Source organism: Puma concolor, chromosome A2 (assembly GCF_028749965.1).
Source record: "Puma concolor isolate L17-30 chromosome A2, mPumCon1.1.hap2, whole genome shotgun sequence".
NCBI classification, from domain to species: Eukaryota; Metazoa; Chordata; class Mammalia; order Carnivora; family Felidae; genus Puma; species Puma concolor.
The window spans coordinates 13,048,781-13,074,720 of record NC_141668.1 but is presented as its reverse complement, the minus strand read 5'-3'; the positions used below and the strand labels follow the sequence as shown (position 1 = coordinate 13,074,720).

At 43.4% G+C, this 25,940-nt stretch overlaps 1 gene segment (V, D, J or C); it reads left to right on the top strand.

The window, feature by feature from the left end:
- Positions 1-25,940, top strand: part of LOC112866698 (T cell receptor beta constant 2-like) — a 197,090-nt gene that overhangs the window by 59,166 nt on the left and 111,984 nt on the right.

The window sequence follows — 25,940 nt, the reverse complement described above, 5'->3', positions numbered from 1 at the left end:
AATTCTTGTCTAGGATGGATGGATCTTCCTCCAGAGAGAATTTCATTTTGCTTCTGCCGATAGCATGTGGGTATAAACGACCTGAGGCTGCTGATTCAGAAGTCAAGGCCCGAGGTGGCCTGGATCACCTAGAGAACAGATTCCTCTCTCGCTCATCTTTACATTGATTCTGTTAATGTTCCACATTTGATACATTCTTGACTTTGACTTCTCCTGGCCTGTGAGTTAGCTTCGTGAGTCCTGAGTGAGGGTAGGCAAGTGACCCCAAAGGCAAAGAGGTTATTATGCTCTCCTCTTCAGCTGTTCACTTTCTGCAAGGCTCCAGCCTTGTGTCTCTCATTATATTGGGGGGACATTAATTAACTGAGGTTTTTGATATTGTTATTTGTCTCATCTGTTTAGATAACAACAGAAGGATTGATTTGAGAGCTCTTATTTGTAATTACAGGATTGAGGTCAAGGAATTTCAAATAAAAATTCATTCATGTTAGATTCTCAGTCTGTAATTTCTTTGTATTTGACTTATGTGGCATAGAGATGTAACACTTAAACTTTAATTTCAATCAGAGAATTTTTTAAGAACTTAAAGAGTATTGGGGCACCTGGGTGGCTCAGTCAGTTAAGCATACGACTTCTGCTCGGGTCATGATCTCATAGTTCGTGGGTTCGTGCCCTGTGTCAGGCTCTGTGCTGACAGCTCAGAGCCTGGAGCCTGTTTCAGATTCTGTGTCTCCCTCTCTCTCTGCCCCTCCCCTGCTCACGCTCTGTCTCTGTCTCAAAAATAAATACACATTAAAAATTTTTTTTTAAGAAAAAAGAACTTAAAGAGTATTTACAATCAAGTTGAGACATTTGGTTTTTGTCATTTTATTATTGGAGTATTTTTATGTTCTTTTTTACTTTTATCGCATAATCTCTGACATGCCTTTGAACCATGTGGCAGGATGGAAAACAAAATAGGGAGTGAATATTTAGATTTGGTCAGACAGGACAAAGTGGACTTGGAATTCATTTAATTGCGGTGCTGTCATGACACTTTTGAGCTGTTTTTTCATGAGTACTCCCAGGAGCAGTGGTTGGAATTGAGAGAATAACTGATTAGTGACTCTGTCTTCCCCCACTTAAACCAGTCTCCTGGGACAACACTTTATTCCACATTCCCCATTTTGGGAGGCTTCCCTAAAGTAATTCTCCCGTTCTAATCTTCCTATTCCTTACCAAGCTTTCTCTATGGGAAGGGAAATGAATGATCTTGTTTAATTTCCTCATCTTTCTTTAGTCTCTCTTCATCTTTGTGGCTTCCTCCTAGTACCTAGGGAAGAGATCAATTCCTTGGTGGTTTCTCAACATGCACTAAGATTAGTGGAGAACTTTCTTTTCCATACACGGTAGCCTGCCGTGTGGAGGGGAGAGAAAATGGGTTAAATTCTGATTCGGTATACTGCTAGCCAGCCCATTGGGTTTCACATCTGAGTCCCATTATTTACCAAATCAGAAAGGGCATTATCATCTCCACCTGTGTGACTCCAGTGTCTAACTCTCAGGTGGTTATAAGACTATATTATTTGTTGACCCTCGAAGGCACCCATACTCCCTGTACTCAGTGACACAAAGCACAACTCCCCTTACGTCCTGGCAAGAGAGCACATCGGTGCTGTTTCCGTCCGTTGGCCACCAGGAGGCACTGTGGCTTCGCTGTCATCTAGAGTCTAGAGGGGCTGAACAAGCTCCCTGGAAGGAGGGGGCTTAAGCGTTAATTAAACCAGGGGGCTGGGTTTAGATTCAGGGAGCTGCAGATGCCCTGAATGCTGGCTAAGAATGAAGCAACTAGGGACCAAGCCTTCTTCCTCTATTTTGTGGAGATGACTTTTGCTCTGAATTGGGCTCTGAACAGAAAGCATGCCTGCAGTGGTTTGCTGACGATGTGGCGGCTCACAGAGCTGGGGGTGGTGAGGCTTGCATGTTCTGGGCTCTGGGAAAAGCTGAGTGTCAGAGGAGTCTTAGCGAGCCTGACCCAAACCAGCCCCGGCCAGCCCACCTGCTCTGTGGTTCTGCAGAGGATAAAGCAGGGAGACCTGCAGGTGATACTTTGCACCACATCAGAGGGACCTGAGCCCCAGGGAGCTGGCAAGTCACAGGGACGCCACCAGCAGATCCACTTTTCAAGCAGGGACTGGGGTGGGCCAGAACAACAGAATTTCTCCCCAGGGTCTTTTGTTCTCACCACGAAGAGGCCACAATGTAGGTCTGACTTTGCCATTTGCCCCAGACTCCCATGTGTCCCTTGAAAGCAAATGATGTCTGGGGATAAGAGATAAGAAGGCTTTGCCTGGACTTCCCTCGGCCTGATTTCAAGTTCTTTCTGTGTGATTGTGTGTCAGTCTCTCCCCTGCCCGTATCTTGTATCCAGCCACTGCCTCTTCTGCCCAAGGCTCATGGACACTGTAATGTATTCCATTCCTAGGCTGCTCTAACAAACGACCACACATTTTGTGGCTTGAAAGAATAAAGATACATTATCGTACAGTTTTGAAAGCCAGAAGTCCAAAATGGATTTAACTGGGTTAAAATCAAGGAGTCAGCAGGGTTCTAGAGGCTCTAGAGACACTCTGTTCCCTTGCCTGTTTCAGCCTCTAAGCCACTGCCATTCCTTGGCTCATAGCCACTTTCCATCTTTTAAGCCAGCGATGACCGGTCGAGTCTGTTCTCACACTACATCACCCTGATCTGACTCCTTCTTCCTCTTGTTGGGACCCTTGTGGTTCTGTTGGGCACACCTGAAAATTTCCATATACACTCCCTATATTAAGTTCAGCTGATTAGTAGCCTTAACTCCATTTGAAAATTTCATTGCCTCTTGTTATGTAATATAACACAACCACAATTCCAGGGATGAGACCTGGACATCTCTGGGGAGCCATCATTGTGTCTATCACACCTAGGTACATGGTAGCAAGGAAGGAACAACCAGTGATCTTTTTGGAAATAGACTGATGGCCACAGTTTTATGCTCTGGGTCCAACACACCCCACAAGGAAAACAGATACCTCAGGTAACAATCCAGTCTATAAACAATCTGCTCTTTAAAATTAGTATATGGCCATCAGGTTCAGAGGACTCAGCAGTACCACAAAATAAATACGGGCTTGAATGGGTCCTTCTTCTTGGTTAACAAATAACTTAATTGACCAACCCCCGAAACAGGCTTCTCTCTGCGCCCCATAATCTCTACCATGAGAGGAAGTGGGTTTGAGGCATCAGATCCCTTTTGGAGGGAAAGGCTTGGGTGTTATTGATCTAAAACCAATGAGCTTTTCTAGAAGCAAGAATAATATTTAAATAAACTCTAGAGAATTTTATTTGCAAGTCTTGAAGAACAAGAAAATCCTTCACTTATTTCATGGTGGGGAGACAGCAATATGGGAGATTCTATCCTATGGGCTTTGAGAATTCAATAGAGCTCAAGGATGAATAAACTCGGTTTTTCACTGCAAATAAGAGCTTTCAAATTCAATCAGTCCTGGGAGCATCAATTCAGCCCCTGGAGCCCTAACCACGCAGTTAGTATTCTTGTTCTTCCTGGGGAGCTCAGAGCCCAGCTCCTAACTGATGGATGGTTTTGAGCGTGTGTGTATATATATCCTGGTCATATGACCAGGAGCCTTTAGCCACCAGTGAGGGGAATATGAGAGTTTGCAGAGAAGCTAGCTTGCAGGGAGACCATGCAGTTATCTTTAAATACGTGGAGTGTAGGTTCAAATGGGAATAGTTGGCAGACTCTAATGAAGACATAGTATAGAGAGGGCATTATGAATTGATAGTTTCAAAACAAACCTGTGAGTAGCTTCTGGATGTGTGAATCTGTCTCTCGCATCAATTGTAATTGGGTCCAGGTGTATCCGATTCACTTCAAGTGAGCTTCTGACTTGGGGGGGGGGTGGCTTATTTAGTGATGTCACTGACAGACACATCTTGTGGAGATAGATTGTCCCCAAACTCACTGCTCCGCTCATGCTCACAAGGGCCCTGGTCTGGGCTGTTCCACGTGTGTTTGTCACCCTGCCATGAGCATTCCGGCCATCTGTCTCCTTGGGGTCTTTTGTCTCCTAGGGGTCGGTGAGTCCCCAGAAAATTTAGCATCCTCATTCTGGGTTTCTCTGTTATGACTCCAGTATTTTTCTTATTCTGTGCCCTTCCACAGAGCCCACAGATGCTGGAGTCACCCAGACACCCAGGCACAAGGTGACAATGAAGGGACAAACAGTAACTCTGAGATGTGAGCCTATTTCAGGCCATGCTTCCCTCTACTGGTACAGACAGACCTCAGGGCAAGGACTGAAGCAGCTGGTTTACTTCAACAATCAAGCTTCTATAGATGACTCTGGAATGCCCAGTGACCGCTTCTCAGCCAAGATGCCTGAGAAATCACACTCCACCCTGGAGATCCAACGCACAGAACCCGGAGACTCGGCCACATACCTGTGTGCCAGCAGTTTAGACACAGTGCTGTAGAGTCATCCCCAAACTGTGCAGAAACCCTCGCTTCCCCTTCTCCCTCCTGAGTAAAGAAAGGTCTTTCCTGCTCCTCCTTCACGAAAGCAATGAGTGGGTTTGAGGCACGACAAGGACAGAAAGTGATAAGGTATCAACGCAGAAAATCTTACGTAGGAAATGACACAGGAAATGGGTTTCAGGGATTCCTCTCAAATTGTGAGCTCAAAACTCACCACACATGTAAGATAAACTTTAATTACCCGCCCGGTAGACTTCCCTGCCTTCCTGCCTTGGCCATCCCCATCTGAAAGGTGGGCACTCCTGCCAATGGGTGTCTTCAGAGCTACTCAGTCTTCGTCATTCTTTTCTAGAATTTTGCCACCCACCACAAGTTCTCCTGATGGTGACAGAAACCTCTTTACTGTCATTGTAGACATTCCTTAGTGTTAATACAACTTAACATTTATGTGAGGCCTTTTCATTGCATTCAAAGAACATCACAAATAGAGGTAAAGCAGCCAGGTTCATACATGAGATTCAAGCTACCACTCCCGGAATCTTGGGATTTGTCTCTGTCCTGCCAAAGGAGAGCCCAGGCCTGACAGAGGATAGACAGCAGAGGCCAGTGCCAGCTGGAGGCTGGGTGGGGCCTGTTCAGCTGCCCTGCTCTGGAACAATAAATATGGAGTCCACACTGAATATCTAAAAGCGTGCTGACCCGTACACACTTTTTTGCCTGCTTTCCTCCCTGATCATACATCCTGAACACCCAAACCTATATTTTTCTTCTGATTTATGCCAGAAACTCCCATCCCATTCTGCACGGTCATGATTACTTTCTTCTATGGTCTTATTTTATGTACTGATCCTTTCTCACCCCTTATTAAAGCATCTTTGGCAACTGGTGCAAAGATGCCTATATTTTGACTGCCCAAGGAAATTCAGGGTTACATGAATGAGTTCTGCACATACAGCCAAATTCCAATTGTCGCTATTCCACTTTTTGCCCTTCCAGGGTCCTGACTTTTATGATGGAAACCATGAAAAAGTAAATTCCGTTTCTATTGTGTTTACACTGACACAGAACCTGTTTCCGTGTCTGATTTCATGTGTTCTTTATTCTTCTGGCTCTTCCCTGCTGCTCCCAGACTATTTTCTTCATCTGCCCTAAAACTCAGCTCCTTTACACAATATAGCATTAGAATATCACTCTTGAGTGTTGCACTGACTTCTTTGCCACCAGGCCTTTCCTTCCCCTTCTGTTCGCTCTACCACAAAGCCTGTCATCAGTCTTGGTGACTTAGTCATCACATACATGATTTATATATTTAATAAGTATGTCACCATGTGCACAATTACTCCATGTCTCATAGTTTCAATGTTTTCATCTTTAAAGCAGGAATAATTGTGATAAGTGCCTTGTGGTGTTTTTTAAGAGATAAATTAATCCATGAAAAGTACATAAAAACTTTCAACACCTAGAGACATTTATTCTGACTGTTGGCTTTGGATAAAAACCCATATGCAAAAAAAAATGTAAAAGAAAAAGATGGAGATAGACTTACTGACCCCCAAATAATGGCTACACAATGGAGAAAAAGAAAGAACCCAGGGGAGTGGTAAAGAGGGGCTTAATTTTTTTTTGCCAGTATTTATCTCTTTTTAAAAAAAATTTTTTACATTTATTTATTTTTAGACACAGAGAGAGAGCATGAGCAGGAGAGGGGCAGAGAGAGAGGGAGATACAGAATCAGAAGCAGGCTCCAGGCTCCGAGCTGTGAGCACAGAGCCTGATGCGGGGCTCGAACCCACAAACCGTGAGATCATGACCTGAGCTGAAGTCAGATGCTCAACTGACTGAGCCACCCAGGCACCCCTATTTATCTCTATTTAAAACTAAGTGGCCAAATGTTGCAATGTGTCCAATGTCAGTGATCAGAGATATATCTCATTAGGAGTTGAACAGACCGTGGTCTCTGCAGTTCCTGCTTGTGTATCAAATCTTATGAACTATTTCTAGTGTCTCTGAGTCATGCCTAAGTGTGGCCATTATCTTTTCCTGAGACAATTCATCATCCCTGGTAACTCTTTGACACGTAATTACAAATTCAACAATAATCCTTTTCCAAAAAACGCAATACAAAGGACTATTTGCCTTCACATGTAAAAAGTCATGCTCTTTTAATTTTCCATGTAGATTATTTGAATTTATGTATTAATAACATCCAACAGATTTATTTGGGTTTAGTAATAGAACTCTTCTCTTCCCTACTCCTCAAATCAAGTGCAGAATCTGTATTTTGGATGACACAGTTCCAGGCTCCGGGCTCTCCATTACACAAAAAGCTATAAAATGGCAAGTACTCTTGTCTGGATATTTTCTGAGATCCTGGTTGATGACAAACTCCCCATTTACTGTTGAGAGATTAAAAATACAAGGTCAAATCTAATACTAAGTCTTTTAGACAGTGAGAAGGTACCTATTGAAATAGTCTCATTAGGTGGCTTGTCATGGAAGAATTTATATTTCCAAGGATCTTCTTGAAAGTCAGAGAGAACTATCAGTAACCGGTGAACTCTCAGACAGAAATACTTTGTCATATGCAATAGGAAGCATAACTGGCCAGACCCTCTCTCTCAAAGAAAAAGTAATTAGGAGGACACTCTGGGAGAAATGTTAGATCACGTATACACAAAGACCCCAAAATCAATCAACATAATTATAGCAAAAGTTTAGAGGACAATTAAAAGGACTCTTGTGGGGCACCTGGGTGGCTCAGTCGGTCGGGGTCATGATCTCACGGTTCTTGAGTTTGAGCCCCACCTCGGGCTCTGTGCTGACAGCTCAGAGCCTAGAGCCTGCTTCGGATTCTGTGTCTCCCTCTCTCTCTGCCCCTAACCCACTCGCATTCTGTCTCTGTGTCTCTCAAAAATAAATAAACATTTAAAAAAAAATTTTTTTTAAAAGGACTCTCGTGGCCAGAACAATGTCACAGGGAGTTTAATTTGCTAAGAGCCTGGATGAAACATTACATGTTGTCTTTCCTCTTTGCCACCAGGATAGGAACAAAGGAAGACTATTTACAGTAGAAAGTTCTTATATGGTTCTTAATATATGTTGGGCATCCCTCTAGAAGCTGAAAACAGTCAATTAGTACATTCCATTCTACAGACAAGGAAATTGAGGAAGAAATGTGATTTTCCAAAAGTCATACAGCTAAGAAATGATGGAAGGGAGATTTAAACACAAGAAATTTGGCATCAAATTCTTTTTAACCATTTTCAAACTATTGCAAACAAAATTAAAAATCCAGATTTACTCAACTAGAGAAAGAAAGAGATTTTCTTGGGAGAAGTGCTAAAATCTTAGGAGACTTCGTATTCTCGTGTGAAATGAAAAGGGAGTCCGGAGGGCTAGGAAAGACAGATTTAAAGGGAAAAGGGAAGGCATTGGGGTTCAGTTGCTCTCAAAGGAGTTCTTGTTTCTGAGGCAGATCAGATAATTGGGCCCAAAGAATCCTAATAGAGGAAATAGTACAGGACCTCAGGGGACACATTGGAATGTCTCCCCAAAAGATGAGGATGACCTTCAGAACCATAACTGTAAGAATGGCTACATATGGGGGCGCCTGGGTGGCTCAGTCAGTTAAGCGTCTGACTTCAGCTCAGGTCATGATCTTGTGGTTTGTGAGTTCGAGCCCCGGATCAGTCTCTGTGCTGATAGCTCAGAGCCTGGAGCCTACTTCAGATTCTGTGTCTCAGTCTCTCTCTCTGCCCCTCCCCCACTTGTGCCCTGTCTCTCTATCAAAAATAAATAAAACGTAAAAAAAAAAAAAAAAAAAAAAATGGCTACATATGATCTGGATAGTTCTGACAGGGAGGCCTAAAAGATCAGTTGAAAACACTAAAATTATTCTGTGAGTGCCAGCTATAGTCTGGCCTAAAAGACATGTCTATTATGTATAAAATATATAAATATTTTTAAAAACATATTATAAATATAAAATTATGAATCTTAGCAAAGTCTTAGGAAAAATGGGGCATATTACAAAGGAAACAGGTAAAACATGAGAATACCTTGTAGATAGGATTACTCAGCAGAGGAAATTGAAGATATGCAATATTTGTTTTAATGGTGCTTGTCTTAGAAGACCCAGACGTTGTTAATGTCACAGATCTCGCTAGGAAGGATCACAGAGATAACATCAAGATTATATTAGAAAGATTTATGACTTGGACCGGGATGCAAACATAGAATTTTGAAAACATATTCAATTCCAGTGATTATTACTAACATCACTGTGTTTGAGAAGGAACAGGATGAATTTTCAAAGCATTTTAAACTCCGGGAAATTCAACCCAATCTTTCTTAAAGGATTAGGTAAGAGCCGAGGGAAATAAAATGATTACATTTGTATCGTTCTTGTAGCAATAAAAAGGTGTAATGGAAATAAATACGAATCAAATCCTGGAACATTCCATATTTGAACAAGAGAGTCAGCTGATGAAAAAAAAAAAACAAAAACTGGATTGGATTTTCCTGGTCCCTTATAAGGAATTGTATAATGAAAGTAATACATATCAGATTCAGGGCATCTCTGGGATTTTATTACTGGTAGTTCATTACGATGTCATTTCATTGTGGCATCATGGGAAATACAGCAGGACGGATTGGGGAGGGAAGAGAGAATAGAGAGCCAGTTTTCAGTTTTTCAGCCAGTGTGGACTTGGAATTAATTACTATACTGTTGTGAACCTTTTCCTGTCTTCCAAGGCCCAGCTTAATCGCACAGCCTTGGTTCCAGGAGGGTATCCTAAGGAGCAGGGATGATATTGGGGGAGATGCCTCCAGGTGGGAGCAGAACTGTCCTAAAAGATGCTCATTTCTTGCTGCTCACAGGCAGAGTTTGCATACCAGGCACCTTTATTCACCACTCTCTTTTAAGGGGCGGTCCTCCAGAGCAGTGCTCCCAGCCGCCACCCCTCCCCTCCCTCTTCTCCGTGGCAGGAGAGCAGAGCTCGCCGAGGGGGACTTGGGAAAGGAAGGACCTGAGCAGGCTCAGCTCACGGCCTCCAGCTTGGACCTTTGTGTTTGTCAGCCTGTGGGGAAGACACGTTCTGTTTTCCTGCCTTGAAATTATAGTAAAATTAGTAGGCAGACCCAATTCAGGAAGTAGGAAGTCAGGGTGATGGGCCGTTCAGTTTAGGGGAATGCTCGCTTGCCCGCGTAGCTGCGCCCTTCAGTCCTACCTGCACCAGCACCAAAGCTGCAGTTTGGTTTTCAGTTTCTCTGACGTCAATATCTCTCTCTCAAATGTTTTCCGTCTTAGAAACAGGGGTTAGTATTTCCGAAACCCCTAAAGAACCAACAGCTCTAACTCCGCTCTACCCCTGTAGGCATGGGACACAGTATAGGGCACTTTGGATCCTGACCAAAAAAAAAGGCTCATTTCTAGTGACTCTGCCCCACTGGCCGCCAGGAGGCACTGTGGTTCCACTACCACTCAGCGGCTCTGGGGGGAGCTGGGAGCGCTGCCTAACAGCAGCGGCCCTTAGAAGCACTGGCTTGGTAGCTGAATCGTGAACCTGATTTGCAGACACCGGCTGAGTGTTGGAAAGAAGACGAGGGCGCAGAGACTTCTATTCTTGCGCAGATGGGTTAAGACCAATAGGGAGCATGGGACTGCAGGCAAGTTGTGAATGGGCACCATACACAGGGGCCACAAGTTCACACCCCAGAGGTACCAGAGAGTCCGAACTAAATTAGTTTTCATGTATGTTGGGCAAACAGACACTGTGGAGGAGTAAACAAGCACATAGGATTCCCATCCCCTCCCTCCCCCGACCCAAGTCTCGTGGACCCACAGAGGTGTGTGTTTAGGTGGGTCAAAAGTAGACTGCAAAATCATGGCCGAGTTTCTCTTGAGGGGGCCCATTCCCTGCATGGGGACAGGAGGGCCGGGCAGGGTTCATTTCTGTGACTACGTAATAATGGAAGCCCCTTCCCAGTGGCAGAAATGCCTTGATAGAAAAGAGGATCTTGTTGTTCTCTAAGTTGGTACAAATCATCGAGTCAGCTCTCTGCTATGTTACTGAAGAGATTTAGGAAATGAGCCCCAAGGCCATCTGTCTCTGCTCTGTGGGCACCTCCGAGCCAGCACAGGATGTGGGGGCGATAAGACTGCGTGTCCTGCTAGAAGGAAAACAAAGCCGAGTCAGGAACATCAGAGAAGCTGTTGACATGCACAGTCCTCTAATCCCAACCTGGTCCCAGCCTATTGCTGGGGATGGCGTTGGGCAGGGGGTTAAGGCAGGGCCCGGAGGAGGATGGCCACACTGTGCTAAGTCGAGGGGCTCTGAACCTTCAGAAGTCCACGAATACATTGACAACACCAGGACCTGGAGTGACTTTAGGTCTGACTTTTCTCTCAACCAAGGATCAGAGTATTGAGGAAGGAGCTAGCCCGCTCACCCTCTGAACTTGTTACATGCTCACAGCTTCTCTGTTTTATGACCTTGTGTCTCCCAGAGGAGATAGATCCTGCAGAGGAGTAAGAAAATCCCCGCTGCAATGCTATGCCCTGATCCAGGATGCTTCCCATGCATCTCTGTCAATATTGCACCTCCTAAGGTCTGTATGCAGCTCTGACTTCTTCACCCCCAGGCTGCAGGATGCTACCCAGAAACAAGTAAACACAGGACCGGGGTGTGAACGCTGCTGATTCTCTTCTGTTAAGAAAGTTTTACTGTTATAACTTCCAAGTGGCTAATCATACCTTTCTCTCTCATACTGACATATTCCCAGTTTGGGCAACGGGAGGAGTGTAGCTCTGTGCCAACAGCAGAGACCTGGGAGCAAACGTGCTCCACCTTCTCCATGGACAGAAAACTTATCACTATTCATACCCCAAGAACCAGGTCATTTTCTAGATTTGCATCCCCCTGCAGAAAGAGTTAGTGTGTGGGTATTGGTTGGCTTAGTATAGGGAGAGAGACAGGCGCTCATTTTTGAGGAACCTTTAGGAGCTGAGGATTAACCGGGGACACTTTATTGTGGATCTTCAAGGAGAACTAAAGCCCTCATTTATCACACACAATCCACACCAGTGCCTGAAGGATTAGCACAAATTTGGGCTTCACCACAGAGAAGTCAAATGGGACCCCTATGTGTGGAAATGCAGAAATACTAGCAGCACTGTGATGTGGGCGGGGGGCCAGGGATCACACAGCACAAGGGCATTGGTCTCTAGGCTTCACCAAGAATAATGTCTTCACAATCCTGTCTCTTCCCAGGGATTCCATTTAGGCTCCTCCCCCACGAGCACTGTGGCCAAGTCAAAGTGCTTCTTCACAAGGATCTGAGGCAAAGCCCTAACTGAGCAAGGAACGATTTTGACTTTGTGTTTGGTATCACGATAGGGATTGCCCACGAGAGGAAGAAGAAAAGTACGGAGATCTGAAAAGTAATTTATTTTTTTTAGTGTTTATTTTTGAGAGAGAGAGAGAGAGAGAGAACACACATGGAGAAGGAGCAAATAGAGAGGGAGACACAGAATCACAAGCAGGCTCTGCACTGTGAGTACAGAACCCGACACAGGGCTCGAATTCACAAACCGTGAGATCGTGACCTGAGCTGAAATCAAGAGTTGGACGCTCAGCTGACTGAGCCACCCAGGAGCCCCAAAAAGTGATTTATCGATGTCAGAATCCCGAGTACTGGTGGCACACCCAAGTGGAAATATCCAGTAGATGGTGGATACGTGATGTGTCTGGGAGGGTAGAGTGGTGGAGGCCTGGGTTGTGGGAGGTATAATTGAGGAAGGTGCTTTGAATGAGCCAGTCACATCCTGGGGTAGTTATGATCGAGTCCAGTCAATCCTCTGTAGAGAAGTAATGCTCACTTTTGGAAGGAGGTCCCATGAGCAGTGACAGAGAGCAATATCGCTGTCAGGCCATTCTCTACTGTATGGAAATGGGTGGGGTTAGAATGCCCCACCCCTCTGTTCATGCCCACAGGGGCCTCATCTGGGTGAAGCCCCTTCCTGGCCACCCTGCCATGGCCACCAGGCTCCTCTGCTGTCTGGCCCTTTGTCTCCTGGGAGGAAGTAAGTCCCCAGAAATAAACAATCTTCATTTTTAGATATCTCCAATTACAAGTCCATTTATGTCCCTTATTCTGCCCCCAAATTCTGTCCCCTTCCACAGAGCCCACAGATGCTGGAGTCACCCAGACACCTAGGCACAAGGTGGCAATGATAGGACAAACAATAACTCTGAGATGCGAGCCTATTTCTGGTCATGAAGTCCTTTTTTGGTACAGACAGACCTCAGTGCAGGGACTCAAGCTGCTGATTCACTTCAATAATCAAGCCACTACAGATGACTCGTGAATGCCCAATGGCCGCTTCTCGGCCAAGATGCCTGACAGATCATTCTCCACCCTGGAGATCCAGGGCACAGAACCTGGGGACTCGGCCACGTACCTGTGTGCCAGCAGTAAAGACACAGTGCTGCAGAATCACCCCTTCCCTGCACAGAAACCCTCAGGTTTCCCCTTCTCCCTCCAGCCCCCAGCTGTCCTTGGCCGTCTTTCCAGGCTTCCCTTCTCTCAGCACAAGGACGTGAATCTGGTGTTCTACATGTCCCCGGGGAAGGCAAGAACAGATCAGTAGAAAACTTTGGGTAGGAAGACAATAGGGGGTTGATTTCTGACATTCCTCACAAATTCTCACAGAGGATGACTGAGTTCAAGACTGAGGGTGAATGTCACCCACTGGGCTTTCCAGTGATTAAGTAAACTCACAACTGTGCCACAGCATAGCCTGAGTTCTCTTCAGTTAGTGATCTGTGCTCCTCCGGCCCCCCTACCCCCCGCCTTTGCCTTCATCAGAATGGTTGACCGAGAGTGGTTATCTCCACAGAACAACCCGGCCCTTCCCATTTCTTCCAACCCTTCTCATTCTCAGTTTCCCATAACAGTCTTCCTTAATTGTAGTAAAATTCTTTTCATAGTCTCATTTATTTTAACTTTTCATTTAAAAATAACTGTGGGGGGGGGCACCTGGGTGGCTCAGTCGGTTAAGCATCCGACTTCAGCTCAGGTCGTGATCTCACGGTTGGTGAGTTCAAGCCCTGCATCAGGCTCTTTGCTATCAGCACGGACCCTGCTTCAGATCCTCTGTCCCCCTCCTTCTGCCCCTCCCCGGCTCTCTCTCTTGCTCTCAAAAATAAATAAACATTGCCCGCCGGCCAAGCAGAGTCCCCAAGTCTGGCTTGCAAAAGCGGAGGGGCCGGACGGAGTGTGTTCCGACAGCAAGCGGGACTTGACATCTGGAAGGTTATAAACTAACAGCTCTGCTCGGAAAATGGGAGGGCTGGAGGACAACGGGAGGGAGAGTTGTTGAGCCCCGGACGACAGAGCTCAGCTTGGCAAGGAACAAAGGTGCTCGCCAGTGCCATCTCCCTCGCCCATCCCCCAGCCAAAAATCCCAAAGGGAACCAGTTCCTGCCAGGGAACTTGCTGGCACCGAGCAAACACCCAACGCTGAGCTTCTGCGGATCCATCCCTCCAGCAGTGGGTCTGACTCCCTCCCGCTGCCACAGGGCCCCTCCCAAAGTGGATCTCCGAAGGAAAACCGAGCTGAGCCTGCCCCTCCCGCCCCCGTGCACCTTGCCGATCCACTCCAGCTAATATGCCAGATCCCCAGCACCACAAGCCTGGCAGTGTGCAAGTAGCCCAGATGGGCCACGCCACCCCACAGTGAATCCCACCCCTAGGAGAGGGGAAGAAAAGGCACACACCAGTCTGTGGCCATGCGGCCCCGCCCACCAACGCAAGTTATTCAAGACAGCACAGGGGAAGTGCCCTGCAGTCCCGCACCACTCCAGGGACTATCTAAAATGACGAAACGGAAGAATTCCCCTCAGAAAAATGTCCAGGAAATAACAACAGCTAACGAACTGATCAAAAATGATTTAAACAACATAACAGAAAGTGAATTTAGAATAATAGTCATAAAATTAATCGCTGGGCTTGAAAACAGTATAAAGGATAGCAGAGACTCTCTTGCTACAGAGATCAAGGGACTACGGAACAGCCAGGAGGAGCTAAAAAATGCTATCAGTGAGTTGCAAAATAAGATGGAGACAACTACTGCTCGGATTGAAGGGCAGAGGAGAGAATAGGTGAACTAGAAAATAAAATCATGGAAAAAGAAGAAGCTGAGAAAAAGAGAGATAAAAAAATCCAGGAGTATGAGGGGAAAATTAGAGAACTAAGTGATGCACTAAAGAGAAATAATATACACATAATTGGTATTCCAGAGGAGGAAGGGAGAGGGAAAGGTGCTGAAGGTGTACTTGAAGAAATAATAGCTGAGAACTTCCCTGAACTGGGGAAAGAAAAAGGCATTGAAATCCAAGAGGCACAGAGAACTCCCTTCAGACGTAACTTGAATCGATCTTCTGCGCGACATATCATAGTGAAACTGGCAAAATACAAGGATAAAGAGAAAATTCTGAAAGCAGCTAGAGATAAACGTGCTCTAACATATAAAGGGAGACCTATAAGACTCGTGACTGATCTCTCTACTGAAATTTGGCAGGCCAGAAAGGAATGGCAGGAGATCTTCAATGTGATGAACAGAAAAAATATGCAGCTGAGAATCCTTTATCCAGCAAGTCTGTCATTTAGAATAGAAGGAGAGATAAAGGTCTTCCCGAACAAACAAAAACTGAAGGAATTTGTCACCACCAAACCAGCCCTACAAGAGATCCTAAGGGGAATCCTGTGAGACAAAGTACCAGAGACATCGCTACAAGTAGGAAACCTACGGACATCACAATGACTCTAAACCCATATCTTTCTATAATAACACTGAATGTAAATGGATTAAATGCGCCAACCAAAAGACATAGGGTATCAGAATGGATAAAAAAACAAGACCCATCTATTTGCTGTCTACAAGAGACTCATTTTAGACCTGAGGACACCTTCAGATTGAGAGTGAGGGGATAAAGAACTATTTATCATGCCACTGGAAGTCAAAAGAAAGCTGGAGTAGCCATACTTATATCAGACAAACTAGACTTTAAATTAAAGGCTCTAACAAGAGATGAAGAAGGGCATTATATAATAATCACAGAGTCTATCCATAAGGAAGAGCTAACAATTATAAATGTCTATGCGCTGAATACAGGAGCCCTCAAATATATAAAACAATTACTCACAAACATAAGCAACCTTATTGACAAGAATGTGGTAATTGCAGGGGACTTTAACACTCTACTTACAGAAATGGATAGATCATCTAGACATACGGTCAATAAAGAAACAAGGGCCCTGAATGAGACATTGGATCAAATGGACTTGACAGATATATTTAGAACTCTGCATCCCAAAGCAACAGAATATACTTTCTTCTCAAGTGCACATGGAACATTCTCCAAGGTACATCACATACTGGGTCACAAAAGAGCCCTTCATAAGTATACAAGAATTGAAATCATACCATGCATACTTTCAGACCACAATGCTATGAAGCTTGAAATCAACCACAGGAAAAAGTCTGGAAAACCTCCAAAAGCATGGAGGTTAAAGAACACCCTACTAACGAATGAGTGGGTCAACCAGGCAATTAGAGAAGAAATTTAAAAATATATGGAAACAAATGAAAATGAAAATACAACAACTCAAACACTTTGGGATGCAGCGAAGGCAGTCCTGAGAGGAAAATACATTGCAATCCAGGCCTATCTCAAGAAACAAGAAAAATCCCAAATACAAAATCTAACAGCACACCTAAAGGAAATAGAAGCAGAACAGCAGAGACAGCCTAAACCCAGCAGAAGAAGAGAAATAATAAAGATCAGAGCAGAAATAAACAATATAGAATCTAAAAAAACTGTAGAGCAGATCAACGAAACCAAGAGTTGGTTTTTTGAAAAAATAAACAAAATTGATAAACCTCTAGCCAGGCTTCTCAAAAAGAAAAGGGAGATGACCCAAATAGATAAAATCATGAATGAAAATGGAATTATTACAACCAATCCCTCAGAGATACAAGCAATTATCAGGGAATACTATGAAAAATTATATGCCAACAAACTGGACAACCTGGAAGAAATGGACAAATTCCTAAACACCCACACCCTTCCAAAACTCAATCAGGAGGAAATAGAAAGCTTGAACAGACCCATAACCAGCAAAGAAATTCAATCAGTCATCAAAAATCTCCCAACAAATAAGAGTCCAGGACCAGATGGCTTCCCAGGGGAGTTCTACCAGACGTTTAAAGCAGAGATAATACCTATCCTTTTCAAGCTATTCCAAAAAATTGAAAGGGAAGGAAAACTTCCAGACTCATTCTATGAATCCAGTATTACTTTGATTCCTAAACCAGACAGAGACCCAGTAAAAAAAGAGAACTACAGGCCGATATCCCTGATGAATATGGATATAAAAATTCTCAATAAGATACTAGCAAATCGAATTCAACAGCATCTAAAAAGAATTATCCACCATGATCAAGTGGGATTCATTCCTGGGATGCAGGGCTGGTTCAACATTTGCAAATCAATCAACGTGATACATCACATTAACAAAAAAAAAGAGAAGAACCATATGATCCTGTCAATCGATGCAGAAAAGGCCTTTGACAAAATCCAGCACCCTTTCTTAATAAAAACCCTTGAGAAAGTCGGGATAGAAGGAACATACTTAAAGATCATAAAAGCCATTTATGAAAAGGGCACAGCTAGCATCATCCTCAATGGGGAAAAACTGAGAGCTTTTTCTCTGAGATCAGGAACACAACAGGGATGCCCACTCTCACCGCTGTTGTTTAACATAGTGCTGGAAGTTCTAGCATCAGCAATCAGACAACAAAAGGAAATCAAAGGCACCAAAATTGGCAAAGATGAAGTCAAGCTTTCGCTTTTTGCAGATGACATGATATTATACATGGAAAATCCGATAGACTCCACCAAAAGTCTGCTAGAACTGATCCATGAATTCAGCAAAGTTGCAGGATACAAAATCAATATACAGAAATCAGCTGCATTCTTATACACTAACAATGAAGCAACAGAAAGACAAATAAAGAAATTGATCCCATTCACAATTGCACCAAGAAGCATAAAATACCTAGGAATAAATCTAACCAAAGATGTAAAAGATCTGTATGCTGAAAACTATAGAAAGCTTATGAAGGAAATTGAAGAAGATATAAAGAAATGGAAAAACATTCCGTGCTCATGGATTGGAAGAATAAATATTGTCAAAATGTCAATACTACCCAAAGCTATTTACACATTCAATGCAATCCCAATCAAAATTGCACCAGCATTCTTCTCGAAACTAGAACAAGCAATTCTAAAATTCATATGGAACCACAAAAGGCCCCGAATAGCCGAAGTATTTTTGAAGAAGACCAAAGCAGGAGGCATCACAATCCCAGACTTTAGCCTCTACTACAAAGCTGTCATCATCAAGACAGCATGGTATTGGCACAAAAACACACACATAGACCAATGAAATAGAATAGAAACCCCAGAACTAGAACCCACAAACGTATGGCCAACTAATCTTTGACAAAGCAGGAAAGAATATCCAACGGAAAAAAGACAGTCTCTTTAACGAATGGTTCTGGGAGAACTGGACAGCAACATGCAGAAGGTTGAAACTAGACCACTTTCTCACACCATTCACAAAAATAAACTCAAAATGGATAAAGGACCTGAATGTGAGACAAGAAACCATCAAAACCCTAGAGGAGAAAGCAGGAAAAGACCTCTCTGACCTCAGCCGTAGCAATCTCTTACTTGACACACCCCCAAAGGCAAGGGAATTAAAAGCAAAAATGAACTACTGGGACCTTATGAAGATAAAAAGCTTCTGCACAGCAAAGGAAACAACCAACAAAACTAAAAGGCAACCAACAGAATGGGAAAAGATATTTGCAAATGACATATCGGACAAAGGGCTAGTATCCAAAATCTATAAAGAGCTCACCAAACTCCACACCCAAAAAACAAATAACCCAGTGAAGAAATGGGCAGAAAACATGAATAGACACTTCTCTAAAGAAGACATCCGGATGGCCAACAGGCACATGAAAAGATGTTCAACGTCGCTCCTCATCAGAGAAATACAAATCAAAACCACACTCAGATATCACCTCACACCAGTCAGAGTGGCCAAAATGAACAAATCAGGAGACTATAGATGCTGGCGAGGATGTGGAGAAACGGGAACCCTCTTGCACTGCTGGTGGGAATGCAAGTTGGTGCAGCCACTCTGGAAAACAGTGTGGAGGTTCCTCAGAAAATTAAAAATAGACCTATCCTATGACCCAGAAGAGAAAGACAGATACCATATGGTTTCACTCTTATGTGGATCCTGAGAAACTTAACAGAAACCCATGGGGGAGGGGAAGGAAAAAAAAAAGAGGTTAGAGTGGAAGAGAGCCAAAGCATAAGAGACTCTTAAAAACTGAGAACAAACTGAGGGTTGATGGGGGGTGGGAGGGAGGGGAGGGTGGGTGATGGGTATTGAGGAGGGCACCTTTTGGGATGAGCACTGGGTGTTGTATGGAAACCAATTTGACAATAAACTTCATATATTGAAAAAAAATGAAAATATCTCGGGTAAAAAATAATAAATAAATAAATAAATAAATAAATAAATAAATAAACATTTAAAAAATAAATAATAAAAATAACTAAATTCACAGGAAGATGCAAAGTAGATCAAAAGGGTCCAGAGACCCGTCATCCAGTCTGCCAATGGTTAGATCTTACATCATCATACTAAAGTTAGCAAGACCATGACGTTGACATTGGCTCCATGTGTGGAAGCAGTTCTAAGCCATTTCTGTCACATGTGTAGGTTCACACAGCCACCACTGTAGTCAAGATACAGAACTTTTGCAACACTACAAAATCTCCCTTTATAATGTCACACACACACACACACACCATCTGTAACCCCTGGGAAATACTGATCTAGTCTCTACATCTATAATGATGTCATATTGAGACCGTTGAGACTGTCTTACAGGTGGAATCATATGGTAGGTGACCCCTGAGATGGGCTTTTCTCCTGAGCGTATTCCCTTGAGATTCACCCAAGTTGCTGCATTTAGCAATAATTCATTTCTTTTATTGCTGAGTTTTGTTCTGGAGGCATGCGTGTACCAGAGTTTTTTTCACCATTCACTTATCATAGGACATTTTGGTTGTTTCTAGTTTTGACTATGACAAATACAGTGTCTATACATAAACATCTGTGTGCAGGATTCTGTGAGGACACAAGGTCTCATTTCTCTGGGATACTTTTATGCCCAGGAGTGAGGTAGCTGGATTACACGGTGAGTGTGTTCTGACTTTTTTTTTAAGTTTATTTATTTATTTATTTATTTAGAGAGAGAGAGAGAGAGAGAGCATGCAAGAGTGGGGGAGTGGCAGAGAAAGAGAGAGAGAGAAAGAGAGAAAATCCCAAACAGGCTCCATGCTGTCAGCACAGAGCCTGACACAGGGCTCGATCTCACGAACCCTGAGGTCACGACGTGAGCTGAAATCAAGAGTCAGACACTTAAGTGACTTCGCCACCCAGGCGCCCCGAGTGTGTTCTGACTTTTTAAAGACACAGCCAAATTATTTTCCAGAACGGCTGTACCATTTGACACTCCTAGAGATTCATTTTTCATCCAGTGATTTCAATTTACATGTGACATGCCATTTTATTATTTCCACAACACGTGTGCAAAGGACCAAAAGAACAGAAAATCAAACACGGTAGATTCAAATACTCTTTTCTTTGGATGCTTTGGTACGCTTCTCTTTAGAATATTTGAATTCTTTCTATCCTCATCCAACTGGGGATCTGCCTCTTCAGTGTAGTCATCACTCGTTGCAGCTGTCTGATGCAGGGTCAGCCGTTCAGAAAGCTGTGAATCCACTGCTGGCCACGTGACTCATAAAAGCATCAAGTTCCCAATGATGTCTCCTCCAACGTGCTTAGTTCTACCGGTTCCAAGTGTACACACTGACTTCTCTGGGCATGTTCTTGCCAGAGACAAGACCACATACCCTTCTCTGGATTTTGCTTGGAATTCATAGACGTTGCTTGCAACTCATTCTGGTTGTGCTAATTGTCAAGCTATTTTATACAGCCATTCCAATGGCAGCCCACGTACACGTAAGATTGTAATGTAGTCAGCAACGCTTCGGTGGCATTTGGCTTTAAGAAGTCTATGTTTGAAGTTTCGCTGGAAATTTAGGATCACGTGAATACTGTCCTATGACCACAAATCTATTGTCATAGTCGGAGATTTGCTGTTCCCAGATCCTGACCTCCCAATGGAAATGGAGTGGTGGAAAAATTCGTTCCTCTTGCTGGTGTTAATCAGTGGCATTATCGGTTTCTGTGAGTGACCCTCATCAGCACTGAGGTCCCTTTTGCTTTCCATTGTTGCTTCTCAACCATTTCTTGTCTCTCCTACCTTAAAATTCCCAGCATCTTGAGTGGATTGCAGCACCTAGATGATGCTCAGTTTCTTCCTTTGCTCACCCCAATAATCATTTCTTCCAATGCATCTCAGATACTCACTTGCATTCTTCATATCCTAGTCTTGTAATTACAAATAGTTTGAGTTGCCTCCAAAATCAATCTCTCAAACATCCTAGTCTCTCCCACAACCTCCTCTCATCCCATCCTTGGTTCTACCCTGAAGCCACTCTTCAGCCCCATTAGGAACTGTAATACTTCATATGTCACTTCTCTTCTTTCCTTCTACCATATTACTACTTTTCATACCTGGAGTTGGGGTGGTGTCTACTCTCCGGATCTTTGAGTGGCACAGAGAATCTGAAAGGTTCCTTACTCTCCCCAAGCAGCATTACAGTTGCAGACTGTGTCTTGAAGTCTGTAAGGCCATCTGAACATAGGAGGCCGTAGACTTTTATTAAAAGAAATGTTGTTTTTTATTGCTTGTTAGTTTCATCCATCAATCATAGTTAAACTTTTTTTTAACTTTATTTATCTTGCGAGAAAGAGCATGAGCAGGGGAGGAGCAGAGAGAGAGAGAATCCCAAGCAGTCTCTGAGCTGTCAGCACAGAGCCCATCACAGGGCTCCATCTCACAAACTGTGAGATCATGACGTGAACCAAAATCAAGAATCAGATGCTTAACTGATGGAGCCACCCAGGCACCCCAATCATAGTTAAACTTTTGATGACTACAAAAACACTAAGAAAACATATGTTTACCTAGAATGTATGATCTGATCGCATTTATGTGTATGTGCTTCACCTTACAGGCACAAAGAAATTAAAAGAAAACCAAATACCATGTTTATTTATTTTGTAGGGATGATCAAGGCAAACTGTCAAGGGGGAGATAATTTGCAGAATAATGCATAGTATGTAAGGTTATTTAAGAATAATTAAATCAATAAAACCCCTTATTGAAGTTTATATACGTTTGCATGTTTGTACAAGGAAGGCAGAAGTGGTAAAATGTACCACTGATTATTTAGGACAAAGCTACAGAGGAAGAGCAGAAAGATCATTACCCTTGTCTTAGTCCATTTTTCTTTCTAAATTTGAAATACCCTTTACCTCTACATGATACATAGGTAATCTAAAAAGAAAAAGAAATTCACCAGTTAGAAGAAAAAAGAGAGAACTTATAGGCAGAGGAAGGAAGAGCTAAAGGTATAGGAACTTAGCAGTTTTCAGACCAGATCTAGGTTTTCAATGCCCATATAATAGAGATGACACGGGACCTATAACAACAACTCCTACATTAATCCTGGAGTCTCAAAATGGTCACAGCCTTCACAGACTAAAAGTATTACAACCCAAAGACCCAGAAATGCAGTTAGAGAATTGTATGTTTGGTCAGGACCTTGAGTGCTAGACAAAAGGGAAAAGTTAGCAGAGAAATTGAAATTCTGGACTGTGTCTCACACGTTTTGGAATAAAATGTTGCCAATGTTGTGTGAAATGGAAACCACGCACTCAGAAACTGAAAAGAAGGTCTACAACCATTGAAACCCTTGGGGACCCAAGAGTAAGAAATTCAGTATGGCCCTGGAGTGGACTTTTGCTTCCAACCCAGATGGATTAACAGGAATCTGATTTAACCTGCTCAAAGCAGCTAAAACAAACAAACATAATACACGAAACAACAGTTTTCAAAACATTATAAATCAGGCAACAAAAGACGGTGATCCCCAAGAGATGAGAAATAACCAATATGAGCTCTATGGCCATCCACCTCACTACCTGGAGGGAGGCCATGATGGGGCCCAGGAGAGGAGACCCAGGCAGAGCATGGTGAGCTCCCTGATGTCAGAGTTCAAGTTGGAAATACAAGAAGTGAAAGAAGGATGCTTGTAGATACTTTTCTACTGGCCACAAGGAGGCATTATGGTGTCACTGATAGCCAAAAATTGTAGAGAAGGTTTTTGGCATTCTATGAAGTGTGGATATAAACAGAGGATTGCAGGGCTTGACTTCTGTATTAAGAAGAGGATAGTTTGTTATCAACAATAGCCAAAGTATGGAAAGAGCCCAAATGTCCATCGATGGATGAATGGATAAAGAAGATGTGATATATATATATATATATATATATATATATATATACACACACACACACACACACACACAATGGAGTATTACTGAGAAATCAAAAAGAATGAAATCTTGCCACTTGCAACTACGTGGATGGAACTAGAGGGTATTATGCTAAGCAAAATAAGTCAGAGAAAGACAAATATCATATGACTTCACTCATATGAGGACTTTAAGACACAGAACAAATGAACACGAGGGGAAGGAAGCAAAAATAATATAAAAACAGGGACGGGGACAAAATATAAGAGACTCTTAAATATAGAGAAGAAACAGAGGGTTACTGGAGGGGTTGTGGGAAGGGGGATGGGCTAAATGGGTAAGGGGCACTTAGCAATCTACTCCTGAAATCATTGTTGCACTATATGCTAACTAACTTGGATGTAAATTTTTTAAAGAAAAAGAATTCTTATCATGTCCAAAAGAAGAAATGAAATAAAATCTCTCATCATTAAAAAAAATTTGGGGGACATGAATAGACACTTCTCCAAAGAAGACACCCAGATGGCCAACCGACACATGAAAAAATGTTCAACATCACTCATCATCAGGGAAATACAAATCAAAACCACAATGAGATATGACCTCACACCAGTCAGAACGGCTAAAATTAACAACTCAGCCAACAACAGATGTTGGTGAGGATACGGAGAAAGAGGATCTCTTTTGCATTGCTGGTGGCAACGCAAGCTGGTGCAGCCACTCTGGAAAACAGTATGGAGGTTCCTCAAAAAACTAAAAACAGAACTACCCTACGACCCAGCAATTGCACTACTAGGCATTTATCCACAGGATACAGGTTTGCTGTTTTGAAGGGACACATGCACCCCCATGTTTATAGCAGCACTATCAACAATAGCCAAAAGATGGAAAGAGCCCAAATGTCCATCGATGAATGCATGGATAAAGAAGATGTGGTGTAGGGGCGCCTGGGTGGCGCAGTCGGTTAAGCGTCCGACTTCAGCCAGGTCACGATCTCGCGGTCCGTGAGTTCGAGCCCCGCGTCAGGCTCTGGGCTGATGGCTCGGAGCCTGGAGCCTGTTTCCGATTCTGTGTCTCCCTCTCTCTCTGCCCCTCCCCCGTTCATGCTCTGTCTCTCCTGTCCCAAAAATAAATAAACATTGAAAAAAAAAATTTAAAAAAAAAAAAAAAAAAAAAAGAAGATGTGGTGTATATATATATATACAATGGAGTATTACTCGGCAATCAACAAGAATGAAATCTTGCCATTTGCAACTACGTGGTTGGAACTGGAGGCTATTATGCTAAGTGAAATTAGAGAAAGACAAAAATCATATGACTTCACTCATATGAGGACTTAAAAAGACAAGACATGTGAATATAAGGGAAGGGAAACAAAAATAATATAAAAACAGGGAGGGGGACAAAATAGAAGAGACTCATAAATATAGAGAACAAACTGAGGGTTACTGGAGGGAGTGTGGGGGAGGTGGGCTAAATGGGTGAGGGGCACTAAGGAATCTACTCCTGAAACCATTGTTGCACTATATGCTAACTAATTTGGATGTAAATTTAAAAAAAAATTGGCATAAAACTAGGGAAACAATGAGCAGATGATTTGATCTTGCTATTTTTACACCTCCATTTTCACCCTGCCATCCTGACTCAGACATTCCATCTTGGAGAATTTAGCTCCCACACACAAACAATTTTGTTTTGGTGCTGTGCTTAATAAACATTGGAATCAGAAATATACGGGGAAAAAAAAAAAAAGATGAGGATAGGTTGCAGCCATCAATCCCATCTGTGATGTAGACAGCAAGACGTTTTCTCAACAGGTTTATAAATGATACTTTAGCAAAAACTATTCTTATGTTGAGGAACCCCTGAACTGCTTACGGGGTGTAGGAAATGAGGAGTGAGACAGAGAAGCCTGGATGAACGTGGGGCAGATGTAAGAAAAGGGGCAAATGAGGTAACACGGCATCTGCTCCATACGTGATCCAGCCAAGCCCAGGTCCCACTGCCAAGCAGGAAGCTGGGTGTAACATCACGAAAAGGAGTGACCCTTGTCTTGGTGAAGCCAACGGCAGACTGTCATCACAGATTTACCTATCAGGGACCAGGTTCTCTGAACTCCCATCTCTCCACCCAGAGTCAGAGTCTAGAAGACGCAGATGCCCCGTTCCTGTTGTGGCCCTGCCATGGGTCCCCGGCTGCTCTACTGTATGGCCTTTTGTCTCCTTGGGGCAGGTGAGTCCTGGTCAGAAAGGAAATCTTTGAGAAAGTGATCTTGTCCTCAGTTTTGTACCTTTATTTTATGGCAGGAATAACAGTCTCCTTGGCTCTGTCTCTGTATTTTCTTTCTCTCTCTGCAGGTCACACAGGTGCCAGGGTCATCCAGAGCCCAAGATACCAGGTTACCGGGATCAGAAAACGAGTGCCTCTGAGCTGTTCTCAGAATCTGAATCATGATGCCATGTACTGGTACCAACAGAAGCCGAACCAAGCCCCAAAGCTGCTGCTCTACTACTATGATACAAACCTTTACACCGAAGAAGACACCTCTGATAACTTCAAAGCCAGCCGGGCTAACTCTTCTTTCTGTTCCCTTGACATCCTCTTGGCTGGCTTCGAGGACACAGCAGTGTATCTCTGTGCCAGCAGCAAAACAACAGAGCTAGGGTGTTACCTCTCCCCTGATCATAAACCTCTCTGTTTCCCAGATCCAAGATCCTTCGACAGACCACCCTCCCACCCTACAGCAATGGTAGGATGTGGGTTTATGGCTGTCGCCATCTCATCTCTACATAGAAGTTGGGCAGAAACCTACAAAAACCACTGA